This window comes from Mustelus asterias, chromosome 9 (assembly GCF_964213995.1).
Source record: "Mustelus asterias chromosome 9, sMusAst1.hap1.1, whole genome shotgun sequence".
NCBI lineage: Eukaryota > Metazoa > Chordata > Chondrichthyes > Carcharhiniformes > Triakidae > Mustelus > Mustelus asterias.
In genome coordinates this window covers 23890051-23898637 of record NC_135809.1, presented here as the reverse complement: position 1 = coordinate 23898637, position 8587 = coordinate 23890051, and the positions used below count along the sequence as shown (strand labels likewise).

The 8587-nt window shown below is 44.3% G+C and overlaps 1 pseudogene; it reads right to left on the bottom strand.

The window, feature by feature from the left end:
• Positions 1 to 8137: 8137 nt before the first annotated feature.
• On the bottom strand, positions 8138 to 8341 carry LOC144499396 (U2 spliceosomal RNA; annotated as a pseudogene).
• Positions 8342 to 8587: the final 246 nt, after the last annotated feature.

Genomic DNA, 8587 nt, shown 5'->3' with positions numbered 1-8587 from the left:
GTGATGATATGGCGTCGCACTTGAAGGATTTTTCATTTTTCCTTGTCTCCTGATGATCTGACCGTTTTTTTTTTGAAAAGTGGATATTTTCCCCCAAGGACCTAGAACCTTGTAGCTTTTGCTTGTAGAGGTGAGTGAACGAGGGCAACAACTGTTCCGCACACACTATCTATTGACTGAACTTTTCATTGGACTCATTTTTACACAGTCCAGTTTTCTTTGAAATGAAAGATATTGTCATACAGTCCAGTGGGTTACATGTCAGTAAGCTGCAAGAAAATGCGAGATGTATCACATACTTTCTCATTCCATTTGTACATACTAAATGTAAGTGAGAGAGTAATTTTAAGTTTATTTATTAGTAGGCTTACATTATCACTGCAGTGAAGTTCCTGTGAAAATCCCCTAGTCGCCACACTCCGGCGCCTGTTCGGGTACGCTGAGGGAGAAGTGCACCTAACCAGCACGTCTTTCGGACTGTGGGAGGAAACCGGAGCACCCAAAGGAAACCCACGCAGACATGGGGAGGAAGTGCAGACAGTGACGCAAGCCGGGAATTGAACCCAGATCCCTGGCGCTGTGAGGCAACAGTGCTAAGCACTGTGCCACCATTCCGCCCTTGCCATGAATACCATTTAATACCACCAAATACAATTTCAGGATAAAAGCAAATTACTGCGGATGCTGGAAACATCTCCTTACAGATGCTGCCAGACCTGCTGAGATTTTCCAGCGTTTTCTCTTTTGGTTTCAAATACAATTTCAGGTTGAGTTGTGATGTCTCGGACTATTTGACAAAGCTCTGATTTTGTTGTATGATTTCTGTCTCCACCTTTGGAAGAGTTAAAGAAACAGAAAATCGGAAAATCTCAGCAGGCCTGTCAGCATCAGTGCAGAGAGAATCGAGCCAATGTTTCGAGTCTGGATGACAATTCATCAGAGTTTGGTTTACACTGGACAATAGGCTCAAATCACCAAGTACAAAACAAATGTGCTACCTCGGATTAAACCAAATTATGTAAATGTCCAATTAGTTCACAACATGGGTTTGGATGATGATGTGTCCTTTTCCATTTAAGGAGCATTTACTTACTATCTCCTGCTGCAGAGCAGTTTGGATTTCACGTCATGTAGGCAAGCTGGGTTGATGACCGATCAAAGCAACCGTCTGTCTGACTGCAGCAATTTGATGCTTTTAGCCCTGAACTGTACAATTTGGACTACACTCTGAACACCATCTGCTGCATTTATGATCCCAAAGAGCAAAGATTAGCAGCATCAAGCATTTTTTTGTTTCAGTATCACACAGTCCGAAAGGCGTGCTGGTTAGGGGCATTGGCCATGCTAAAGTGTCCCTCAGTGCATCCGAACGGGCGCTAGAGTGTGGCGACTAGGAGATTTTCACAGTAATTTCATTGCAGTGTTAATGTAAGCCTATTTGCGACACTAATAAATAAGCACAAACACACAAGTATTTTCCGATAGATTGTCCCTCCACGGGTCGAAGGTTAAAAAATTACACTGTATCATTTGCATCCGTCCTGTCATCATAAAATTGACACAAAACCGATCTTGTGGTAAGATTTAAAAGAAAGGATAGCCATTTATTTGCACAACACCTGAAGTGTGATCTCAACCAACACCCAATCCTCCTCCACCCAGGGTACATACAGACAAGAAAAGATTTTTACCAGACAAATGTAGCAAGTTCAAAAATCACTATCACATTGTTTCTTCAAGTTGGTTGTTAGAACTTATAGAATCCCACAGTGCAGAAGGAGGCCATTCGGCCCATCAGGTCTGTACCCACCCAGGCCCGATCCCCATAACTGCATGCGTTTACCTTAATTAGTCCCCCTGACACTACGGGGCAATTTAGCATGGCTAATCCACCTAGCCCGCACATTTTTGGACTGTGGGAGGAAACCAGAGCACCCAGAGAAAACCCGCGCAGACACTAGGAGAATGTGCAAACTCCACACAGACAGTGACCCAAGCTGGGAATCGAACCCGGGTCCCTGGCGCTGTGAGGCAGCAGTGATAACCACTGTGCCACCATGCCACCCAACTGTTGGAGGCCAGAAAATTCTCTTAGTGAAGGCTGGTGATGACTTCATGATCGTTCAAGCCAAACAATAGTGGGGTTTATTCTGGCCATCATCTTTTGAGTCCCTCGAGTCCAACCTATAATTCACAGGTACAAGCAAAACTCCATTTCCCTGCCCGAGATAATCTTTAAGAGCTAGCTTTCTTTTCTGCTTGGAGCAAAATCTCTCCCTTTTTGAGGTCCTGGTCCCAGACTGGCCTCAGGGCTGTTCCGAAAATAATAAGATATCTGCTATTTTGGCCAGTTCCTGTCATCTGACAAACAGTATCGATGGGTGGCACAGTGGCTAGCACTGTTGTCTCACAGCATCAGGGACCTGGGTTCAACTCCAGCTTGGGTGTGGAGTTTGCACGTTCTCCTCATGTCTGCGTGGATTTCCTCGAGGTGCTCCGGTTTCCCCTCTCGGTCCAAAGATGTGCGGGTTAGGTTGATTGGCCACGCTAAATTGCTCCTTAATGTCAGGAGGATTAACAGGGTAAATATGTGGGGTTACGGGGATGGGGCCTGGGTGGGATTGTTGATGCAGGCTTGATGGCCAAATGGCCTCCTTTTTGCACTGTAGGAATTCGATGATAACTCTATGGTTTCCGCTATCCATACAAATGGGTGATGGCTGAACATTTCTAATCCAATGGGGGATGATTGACCATTCACACTTCCTTGGGATAGTGATTTCCATCACGCCCTTCTTAGTGAATTTTCAGGTTTGCAGACGTAATGTCTGGGATGACTGCTATATCTAATATTTCAGAGCTTCTGTAAACATCTAGGCAATAATAACTGTTAATTCCACAAGTGATCTGTTGCATCCTAATGCTTCTTCACTGGAAGGTCCAAAAAGATCATTTATATTTAATAACTCTCCAGCGACATGTGCAAATATGAGTTAGTCCCCATCTGTGCAGAAACCACAAAAGAAGCTGCCAAGGTAAATTAGCTATTTTCCAAGCTCCTTTTTAAAGATAAAAATGTGCATCTTCCCCTCACACTCGCATCATATGCCTGTGCATGTAACACCATGCACATTGTGCCATTTCCCCCATGTTTCTGTGTAAACTCATTTGTATATCACTGAAAGCAAAATATGCCACAAGCCAAAATTTTATATTTGTTTAAGTAAGTGACAAAGTTTGGTTAATGCAGATGAGAATAGGTGTATCACAGAAAAGTAGGTGTTTTATATCCGTGTTAGTCCACTGCCTGTGAATCATAGAATCCCCACAGTGCAGAAGAGGCCATTTGGCCCATTGAGTCTCACCGATTCTCTGACAAAGTATCTTACCCAGGCCCTTTCCCCCACCCTATCTCTGTAACCCCACACTTTCCCCATGGCTAATCCATCTAACCTATACACCTTGGGACATTGCTAAGGGGTAATTTAGCATGGCCAATCCACCTAACCTGCATATCTGTCGGACTGTGGGAGGAAACTGGAGCATCTGGAGGAAACCCACGCTGACACGGGGAGAATGTGCAAACTCTGCACGGACAGTGACCCAAGGCCAGGATCGAACCCTGGTCCCTGGAGCTATGAGGCAGCAGTGCTAACCAGTGCTGCCCTTAACTTACGATGTTAACTCCCAATGTTGATCCATTCATCCTGTGTGTATGCCCTGCTTTGAGGTGCACCATTTTGAAAATGGTGCAAAAGATTACAAACTCTTTTATGCTGAAAGCTCTACGTCCTTTAGCACCAGTTAGGTGATAGCAGGCAAACTGTGCCTCCCCCAGCAAAGCACAGTTGGGTTCAAAACTCTGGGCCATTGTCATCAAATAACTTATGGCAGCTCAAAGTGTGTTTGGAGCTGTCTGTGAATGTGCTGTCTGAACTCAGTAACTCCTGAATTTCATTGGTAAATGAATGCTCGGTTAATCTTGGTCCTGCCATCATACCAATGCAATTCTTCCATCACAACAAGTGCCTGTCCTACGTTCTGGCTGCAACCTTGTTCAGATGACACTTTTCACTTGTGTATGACAACATTTATGCTTTCTGTCCTAGAGCTTTGGAATTCTCGACTTCAGAGGCTTGTGCACTGAATAGGGCAGCACAATGGCACAGTGGTTAGCACTATTGCTTTATAGCACCAGGGACCCTGGGTTCGATTCCAGCCTTGGGTGACTCTCTGTGTGAAGTTTGCGCGTTCTCCCTGTGTGTGCGTGGGTTTCCTCCCACAGTCCAAAGATGTGCAGGTTAGGTGGATTGGCCATGGTAAATTGCCCTTGTGTCCCAAGATGTGTAGGTTACGTAGAATCATAGAATCCATACAGTGCAGAAGGAGGCCATTTGGCCCAACAAGTCTGCACCGACCGCAATCCCATCCAGGCCCTATCCCCATAATCCTACATTTTTACCCTACTAAGACCCTGATACTAAGGGGTAATTTAGCATGGCCAATCAACCTAACCCACACATCTTTGGAGTGTGGGAAGAAACCAGAGCACCCGGAGGAAACCCACGCAGACACGGGGAGAATGTGGAATAGCCTTGGGGCTAGAATGTGGATTAGCCTTGGGAAATGTGTCAGGTTGCGGAGATAGGGCGGGGGATTGGGCTTGGGTAAAATACTCTGTCAGAAAGTCGGTGCCAATTTGATGGATTGAATGGCCTCCTTCTGCACTGCAGGGATTCTGAATATGTTGGACAAATTTTAAATAGCGGAAAAGCCAATATTCCAAGTTCCAGGTAAGGGTGTAGGGCAAGGCGACCACATGGCAGAGCGATGCAGGCAATGGACTTGGAGGGCGGGAGGGAAGTGGCCAGAGTGAGTGCGCATGTGTGAGAGAGGGACAGAGAGGTGTGAGGGAGGGGTGCACGTGTGTGAGGGAGGGATGTACATGCATGTGTGAGGGAGGGATGTTTATGCGATATGAAAATCCAGCTCTTCAGCAGCGCTGCTGCTATTAAACACACATTTTTGAGAAACAGAATCACCACTCCTCTCATTAAAAATGATAGAAAAAGGTGACATAGACATAGAAACATAGAAGTTAGCAGCAGAAGGAGGCCATTTGGCCCTTCGAGCCTGTTCCGCCATTCATCACGATCATGGCTGATCGTCCAACTCAATAGCCTATTCCTGCTTTCTCCCCATAACCTTTGATCACATTCGCCCCAAGTGCTATATCTAGCCACCTCTTGAATACAGTCAATGTTTTGGCATCAACTTCTTCCTGTGGTAATGAATTCCACAGGCTCCCCACTCTGTGTGAAAAAATGTTTCCTCATCTCCGTCCCAAATGGTCTACCCCGAATCCTCAGACTGTGACCCCTGGTTCTGGATTCCCCCCACCATCAGGAACATCCTCCCTGCATCTACCCTGTCGAATCTTGTTAGAATTTTACAAGTCTCTATGAGATTATTTGTCTGAACTCCAGTGAAAACAATCCTAACCTAGTCAACCTCTCCTCGTACATCAGTCCCGCCATCCTGCCTGGTAAACCTTCGCTGCACTCCCTGGAGAGCAAGAACATCCTTCCTCGGAAAAGGAGACCAAAACTGCACACAATATTCTAGGTGTGGCCTCACCAAGGCCCTGTATAATTACAACAACACATCCCTGCTCCTGTACTCAAAACCTCTTGCAATGAAGGCCAACATACCAATTGCCTTCTTTACCGCCTGCTGCACCTGCATGCTTACCTTCAGCAACTGGTGCACAAGGACACCCAGGACAGAAAAAGGTATGATCAAGTATTTTGAAAAGGGGAACTTTTTAAATGAATATAAACATATACATGTAAGAAATAGTAAATACTTTTATGAAGCTGTCTTGTATGTTTGTACCTATTGTAAATGTTTTGTACTTTAACTCTTCAGCATGATGATGTTTCTCTCCCCACAATGCTCCTGGGAGGTCAAAAGAATTTTGTGGTGGGAAAAATTTGGGAAGCTCTGGTGTAACTGATTAAACCATGAGAATATCGGTTTAAACCACAGTGATTAGAATGCTGGAGGATTGGAGAAGTTACGTGAATAGCCTTGGGAGTGAATCATCACCTGAGTCGATAAATACAACTCACTGTCGTTAATTTGTACTTCCTCCTTTGTATTAGTTCAACACAAAAGAATCCCACTCCAATCAAACATTGCAGGGTTATTTTCTCTTTACCAGAGCTATCTTGCTGAGAGTGCCAGAATGTGTTTTTTTTACAAATGTGCAACCTACATCTGTATAATGTTGTATTCTGAATATTGCATCATTAAGCTCCGAGGAGAGAAAAAGTGGAAGGAAGCTGTTTAAATGGATGGACAGTGGTATTGTCACTGGACTGATAATCCAGAGATCCAGTGCATTGCTCTGGGAACCTGGGTCCCAATCCCACCACGGCAGATGGTGAAATTTGAATTCCGTAAAAAAAAAACTTGGAGTTGAGTCTTAATGACAACCATGAAATCATTGTTGATTGTCCCAAGAACCAATCTGGTTCATGAATATCCTTTGGGGAAGGAAGCCTGCCATCCTTACCTGGTGTGGCCTCCATGTAACTCCAGATCCACAGCAATGTGGTTGATTCTTTAAATGGCCCAGCCTGATCAATTCGAGGGCAATTGAGGATGGGCAATAAATGCAACTCGTGATAGAGATACCCACATCCCATGAATGAATAAAAAAAAGATGGAATTCACTGCTGAGAAGTGCAAGGTAGAAAGAATGGTGAGAGACAATGCAAGCTCAATGGTACAGTATTAAAGTGGCTACAAGAATAAAGAGGCCTGAGGGTGTTAGTGCACAGATCTCTGAAGGTGGTAGGAGAAGTTACAAAAGCTGGCTAATAAAGCGCATAGAATCCTCAGCTTTATGAATAGAGGCCTCTGGTCACTGTCTGTGTGGAGTTTGCACATTCTCCCTGTGTTTGTGTGGGTTTCCTCCCACACTCCAAAGATGTGTAGGTTAGGTTGATTGGCCGTGTTAAATTGCCCCTTAGTGTCAGGTGGATTAGCAAGGGTGGATACGTGGGGTTACGGGAATGGGGCCTGGGTGGGATTATGGTCAGAGCAGACTCGATGGGCTGAATGGCCTGCACCGTAGGGATTCTATGATTCTAGGCAAAGAGGACAAGAACAAAGAAGTTACACTAAACCTATATAACACTGGTCTGGTCCCAGCCACAGAATTGTGTTCAATTCTGAGCCACAAACTTGGCTATGATGTGACGTCTGTGGAGAGGGTACAGAGGAGATTTACCGGAATGGATCTGGGCATGAAGGAATTGCAATTAGATGGATAGATTGGAGAAGCTTGGGGTTTTTCTATTGAGATGGCTAAGAGTTTGGGTGAAGAACTACTGACCCGCAACGTTAACACCGTTTCTCTCCATAGGTGCTACTTGACCTGTTTCCGGCACTTTGTTTTTGTTTCAGATTTCCAGCATCAGCACTCTCTTTTTTCATGTTTGTCCAGTTAAGATGAGATTTGAGAGAAGTGTTCAAAATCAGGAAGGGTTTAGATAAAGAGAAAATGTTTCCAATGGTTGATTGATAATCGGAGGCTACCGATTTTAAGGTGAGTGGCAGAAGTGACTTGAAAAGAAAAACGTTTTAATGCAATTTGTGATTAGGATTTGGAATGCACTACTCGATAAGGTGCTGGAAACCGATTGAATGGTTTTCTCAAGTGAATTGAATAATTCTTTTCAAGGAGAAAAAATTGTTAGAATATGGAAGAGAGCCAGGAATCGCACTTATTGGATCGCACTTTGAAAGAGCAGGAACAGTCTTAGTGACCTCCTTCTCTGTGTAATATTTATTCTATGAACCTAGGAGAAGAGTTTAAGGATTACACAGTTTGAGAAAGTTTTAATGACCTCTTTTTACAAATTGATTGGAGGTATTGAACTGATGTATCCATCAATCTGTCTGTTCATATTGCAAAGAAGCTGTTTTAAGTTGACACATTTTTAAAAATACTTTTCCAATTCAATCAAATCAAATCCAATTCAGAGTCTCAACAAGTTGAGACATTTCTGATCCAGGCTGACAAGACGGGGTGAGCGACCAAATCACCCTGTCCTGGGCCTGATCTACATGAGCCAAGCTGATTGGAGAAGGGAAAGTAATACCTCCTCCAAGACTTGAACTCATTTGCATCTTAGCCAAAAGGCCGAGATGCCGCTTTAAAAAATTGCTTCATGTGAAACATATGAAGCTTCAATGTAACCCAATGACCTCAACCGAGTGCAGCATCCTATCCATACTACACTTGATCTTAGCCAAAAGGCCGAGAAGCGATGCCAAAATAGTGGGCATTGGAGAACAAGCAAGCACCAGACAGGCTCGAGAGAAGGGCAGTCTTAACTTTATTGCTACCCTAACAGACATCACCTATGTTCAGATGATCAATTAAACCATTGCATTTGCTGCATTTTTGCTTTCCACGCTGCTGGATACTACCTGGCCTTGGCACAATAGGTTGCAGATGTGCAGAATTACAGGTAGTGTGCTACAAACAATATTACTCAACATGCATCCCTGGATG